We start from the raw sequence: 5,758 nt of genomic DNA, 5'->3' as shown, positions 1-5,758 counted from the left end.
GACCATACTTCAACCGAAAGCCCCTTTCAAAACTCACCACCCACACAAACTTCCATGAACCACTCAAGGCTTTTAGAGCTTGAGTCCAAGATCGAAAAATGTGTGGAAGAAGCACAAATATCCTGGAAAAGGGCAGAAGCCCTCTACAATAAGATGAATGAAGAATTGGAGCAAGCAGAGAAAGAAATCATCTTCAAGAGGATGAATAGGCCCTTAGAGAAAACAAGGGAAAACTTAAAACCATCAAACAGTGAGGATGAAGACAAATTTGTGGGTGAGGAAGTGGAAAAGCAAGATAAGGAGGCCACTGCATCAAGTAAACTTTCAATAAAGAATGAGGTGGTTGAACCTGAAACTGCACTTGAGATGACAAGAGAACATGAAGACTCACAACTTTCACAAATCCCCCTGGACCAAAACGCCTCAACACTTGAATCCATGATTGAAAGGTATGATGAGGAGATGAAGAAATGTTGGGAAGATCAACAAACCTCCCCCATGATAGAGCTATTAAAACAAATGTTGGGTGTAAAAGAGGAAGTGGAGGAGCAAGAAAGTGAAGAAGTCATTCCAAACTCAAGTGAGGCAAAGAAGTACATAAAGGAGGAGTTCATGGAACCATAAATACAAAAGGCTCTGGATGAATACAAAACTTCAATAATCACACAGCAACCAAGACTTGGATTCAAAGAAGTGAAGGCAACTAACAAAAGCACCAATCCTGTCCCTAATCCAGTAAGCAAGATCAATCAAGCCATTTGCAAAAGGAAGCTTGCTGAGGAAAAGCCAAGGCAAGGGATAGTGATGAGCGGATAATTTATACGCTTTTTGGCATTGTTTTTAGTATGTTTTTAGTAGGATCTAGTTACTTTTAGGGATGTTTTCATAAGTTTTTATGTTAAATTCACATTTCTGGACTTTACTATGAGTTTGTGTGTTTTTCTGTGATTTCAGGTATTTTCTGGCTGAAATTGAGGGACTTGAGCTGAAATCAGATTCAGAGGTTGAAAAAGGACTGCTGATGCTGTTGGATTCTGACCTCCCTGCACTCAAAGTGGATTTTCTGGAGCTACAGAACTCGCAATGGCGCGCTTCCAATTGCGTTGGAAAGTAGACATCCAGGGCTTTCCAGAAATATATAATAGTCCATACTTTGGCCAAGAATTGACGACGTAAACTGGCGTTCAACGCCAGCCTTCTGCCCAAATCTGGCGTCCAGCGCCAGAAAAGGATCCAAAACCAGAGTTGAACGCCCAAACTGGCACAGATACTGGCGTTCAACTCCACAAATGGCCTCTGCACGTGCAACACTTAGGCTCAGCCCAAACACACACCAAGTGGGCCCCGGAAGTGGATTTATTCATCAATTACTTACTCATGTAAACCCTAGTAACTAGTTTATTATAAATAGGACCTCTTACTATTGTATATGACATCTTTGGTCTCAGTTTTAATCCATTGTTCATCTTAGGAGACTATTGATCACGTTTTAGGGGGCTGGCCATCTCGGCCATGCCTGGACCTTCACTTATGTATTTTCATACGGTAGAGTTTCTACACTCCATAGATTAAGGTGTGGAGCTCTGCTGTTCCTCAAAGATTAATGCAAAGTACTACTGTTTTCTATTCAATTCTTCTTATTTCGCTTCTAAGATATCCATTCGCACCCAAGAACGTGATGAAGGTGATGATTATGTGTGACGCTCATCATCCTTCTCCCTCATGAACGCGTGCCTGACAAACACTTCCGTTCTACATGAATTAAGCTAGAATGAATATCTCTTAGATCTCCTAACCAGAATCTTCGTGGCGTAAGCTAGAATGATGGCGACATTCAAGAGAATCCGGAAGGTCTAAACCTTGTCTGTGGTATTCCGAGTAGGATTCAATGATTGAATGACTGTGACGAGCTCCTAACTCGCGATTGCAGGGCGTTAGTGACAGACGCAAAAGGATAGTAAATCCTATTCCAGCATGATCGAGAACCGACAGATGAATAGCCGTGCCGTGACAGGGTGCGTGAGCATATTATTCACTGAGAGGATAAGATGAAGCCATTGACAAGGGTGATGCCTCCAGACGATTAGCCGTGCCGTGACAGGGCATTGGATCATTTTCCCGAGAGATAACCGAAAGTAGCCATTGACAGTGGTGATGTATCACATAAAGCCAGCCATGGAAAGGAGTAAGACTGATTGGATGAAGATCGCAGGAAAGCAAAGGTTCAGAGGAACGAAAAGCATCTCCATTCGCTTATCTAAAATTCCTACCAATGAATTACATAAGTATCTCTATCCCTATTTTATTATATAATATTCGAAAACACCATTATCACTTTATATCTGCCTGACTGAGATTTACAAGGTGACCATAGCTTGCTTCATACCAACAATCTCCGTGGGATTCGACCCTTACTCACGTAAGGTATTACTTGGACGACCCAGTGCACTTGCTGGTTAGTTGTATCGAAGTTGTGACAATCATGAATTAAGATCAGAGCACCAAGCTTTGGAGCCATTACCAGGATTTGTTCGAGCCTGGAGATCACAATTTCGTGCACCAAGTTTTTGGCGCCGTTGCCGGGGATTGTTTGAGTTTGGACAACTGACGGCTCATCTTGTTGCTCAGATTAGGTAATTTTCTTTTCGTTTTGTTTTCAAAAAAAAAAATTTCAAAAATATTTTCAAAAATCTCTCATCTGTTTTCGAAAAAAAAAAATAATAAAAAAAAATAATAAAAATGTTTTCAAAAATTTATTCAAAATTTTTAAGAATGAATTCTAGTGTTTCATGAAGCATGTGAAGCCTGGCTGGCTGTAAAGCCAGGTCTAAATTCATTTGGACTGAGGCTTGCAATTTGTTATCAAGAGCAACTTAGTTGTTGCTCATCCACCTGCTGCTGATCCATGATCACCTGCTGAAGCTTGGCTGGCCATTGGCCATGTCTAGTGTTTTGGACTGGAGCTTTCTTTGAAAGCTTGGCTGGTTAGTGAGCCATGTCTAATTCCTGGACTGAAGCTTTAGACTAACATAGCAAGATTCCTGGAATTCATATTAAAAATTTTGGAATCCTTATTTTTTCTTCTTTTTCATATAATTTTCGAAAAAAAAATCCAAAAAAAAAAATTAGAAAATCATAAAAATCAAAAATATTTTTCTGTTTCTTGTTTGAGTCTTGAGTCACATTATAAGTTTGGTGTCACTTGCATATGCATCTTGCATTTTTCGAAAATATCATGCATTCATAGTGTTCTTCATGATCTTCAAGTTGTTCTTGGTAAGTCTTCTTGTTTGATCTTGATGATTTTTTGTTTTGTGTCTTTTCATGTTTATCATATGCATTCTTGAATTCTTAGTGTGTAAGTATTAAAGAATTCTAAGTTTGGTGTCTTGCATGTTTTCTTTGCATTGAAAATTTTTCAAAATTGTGTCTATGATGTTCATCTTGACATTCATAGTGTTCTTGGTGTTCATCTTGACATTCATAGCATTCTTGCATGCATTCATTGTTTTGATCTAAAAATTTCATGCATTGCATAATTTTCATGTTTTTCATAAAAATTCAAAAAAAAAAATCAAAAAAATATCTTCCTCTTTTCTCTCATCAAATTCAAAAATTTGAGTTGACTTTTTCAAAAATTTTTAAAATCAAATTATTTCTTATGAGTCAAATCAAATTTTCAATTTAAAAATCTTATCTTTTTCAAAATCTTTTTCAAAAATCAAATCTTTTTCAAAATTCTTAGTTATTTTCGAAAATTCCAAAAATATTTTTCAAAAATCTTTTTCTTATTTTTATACCAAATTTTCGAAAATAACATAATCAATTAATGTTTTGATTCAAAAATTTGAAGTTTGTTACTTGCTTGTTAAGAAAGATTCAAACTTTAAAGTTCTAGAATCATATCTTGTGATTTCTTATGAATCAAGTCATTAATTGAGATTTTAAAAATCAAATCTTTTTCAAAATTAGTTTCTAAAATATCTTCTTATCTTATCTTTTTCAAAAATATCTTTTCAAAATATCTTTTCTAACTTCCTAACTTCTTATCTTTTCAAATTTGTTTCAACTAACTAACTAACTTTTTGGTTGTATCTTAACTTTTTCAAAACTACCTAACTAACTCTCTCTCTCTCTAATTTTCGAAAATATCTCCCCTTTTTTCAAAAATTTCTTTTTAATTAACTAATTATTTTTATTTTTATTTTTAATTTTAAAAATTTTTCGAAAAAAATACTAACAAATTTCAAAAACCAATTTTCAAAAATCACTAACTCTTTTTCAAAAATTGTTTTCGAAAATTCACTTCCCCCTCTCGTCGTCTTCTATTTGTTTATTGATATACTAACATCTTTCCTTCAACTCACCAAAAATCTGAACTCCCTCTCTCTCTGAGTTCAGATTTTCTTCTCTTCTTTTCTTCTACTCACATAAGGGAACCTTTGTGCTTTGGTATAAAGGATCTCTATTATTATTATTATTATTTTTCTGTGCCTTCTTCTTTGTCATATGAGCAGGAGCAAGGATAAGAACATTCTTGTGGAAGCAGATCCAGAACCTGAAAGGACTCTGAAGAGAAAATTAAGAGAAGCTAAAATACAACAATCCAGAGATAACCTTTCAGAAATTTTCGAACAGGCAGAGGAGATGGCAGCCGAAAATAATAATAATGTAAGGAAGATGCTTGGTGACTTTACTGTACCTAATTCCAATTTACATGGAAGAAGCATCTCCATTACTGCCATTGGAGCAAACAACTTTGAGCTGAAACCTCAATTAGTTTCTCTGATGCAGCAGAACTGCAAGTTTCATGGACTTCCATCTGAAGATCCTTTTTAGTTCTTAACTGAATTCTTGCAGATATGTGATACTGTTAAGACTAATGGAGTAGATCCTGAAGTCTACAGGCTCATGCTTTTCCCTTTTGCTGTAAGAGACAGAGCTAGATTATGGTTGGATTCTCAACCTAAAGACAGCCTGAACTCTTGGGATAAGCTGGTCACGGCTTTCTTAGCCAAGTACTTTCCTCCTCAAAAGCTGAGCAAGCTTAGAGCTGATGTTCAAACCTTCAGACAGAAAGAAGGTGAATCCCTCTATGAAGCTTGGGAAAGATACAAACAGTTGACCAAAAAGTGTCCTTCTGACATGCTTTCAGAATGGACCATCCTGGATATATTCTATGATGGTTTATCTGAGCTATCAAAGATGTCACTGGACACTTCTGCAGGTGGATCCATTCATCTAAAGAAAACGCCTGCAGAAGCTCAAGAACTCATTGACATGGTTGCTAATAACCAGTTCATGTACAGTTCTGAAAGGAATCCTGTGAGTAATGGGACGCCTATGAAGAAGGGAGTTCTTGAAGTTGATACTCTGAATGCTATATTGGCTCAGAACAAAATATTGACTCAGCAAGTCAATATGATCTCTCAGAGTCTGCATGGAATGCAAGCTGCATCCAACAGTACTCAAGAGGCATCTTATGAAGAAGAAGCTTATGATCCTGAGAACCCTGCAATAGCAGAGGTAAATTACTTAGGTGAACCTTATGGAAACACCTATAACTCAACATGGAGAAATCATCCAAATTTCTCATGGAAGGATCAAAAGCCTCAACAAGGCTTTAATAATGGTGGAAGAAACAGGTTCAGCAATAGCAAGCCCTTTCCATCATCAACTCAGCAACAGACAGAGAATTCTGAACAAAATACTTCTAATTTAGCAAATCTAGTCTCTGATCTATCCAAGGCCACTGTAA

The 5,758-nt window shown here is 36.6% G+C and overlaps 1 non-coding gene across 1 annotated transcript; it reads right to left on the bottom strand.

The window, feature by feature from the left end:
* Positions 1 to 5,043: 5,043 nt before the first annotated feature.
* Positions 5,044 to 5,151, bottom strand: LOC112738814 (small nucleolar RNA R71). The gene has a single exon (XR_003169768.1). It is a non-coding gene; the product is annotated as a small nucleolar RNA R71 (small nucleolar RNA).
* Between the last annotated feature and the right edge of the window lie 607 nt (positions 5,152 to 5,758).

This window comes from Arachis hypogaea, chromosome 13, assembly GCF_003086295.3.
Source record: "Arachis hypogaea cultivar Tifrunner chromosome 13, arahy.Tifrunner.gnm2.J5K5, whole genome shotgun sequence".
In the NCBI taxonomy this organism is placed as follows: domain Eukaryota; kingdom Viridiplantae; phylum Streptophyta; class Magnoliopsida; order Fabales; family Fabaceae; genus Arachis; species Arachis hypogaea.
This window is presented reverse-complemented; position numbering and strand designations above follow the sequence as displayed.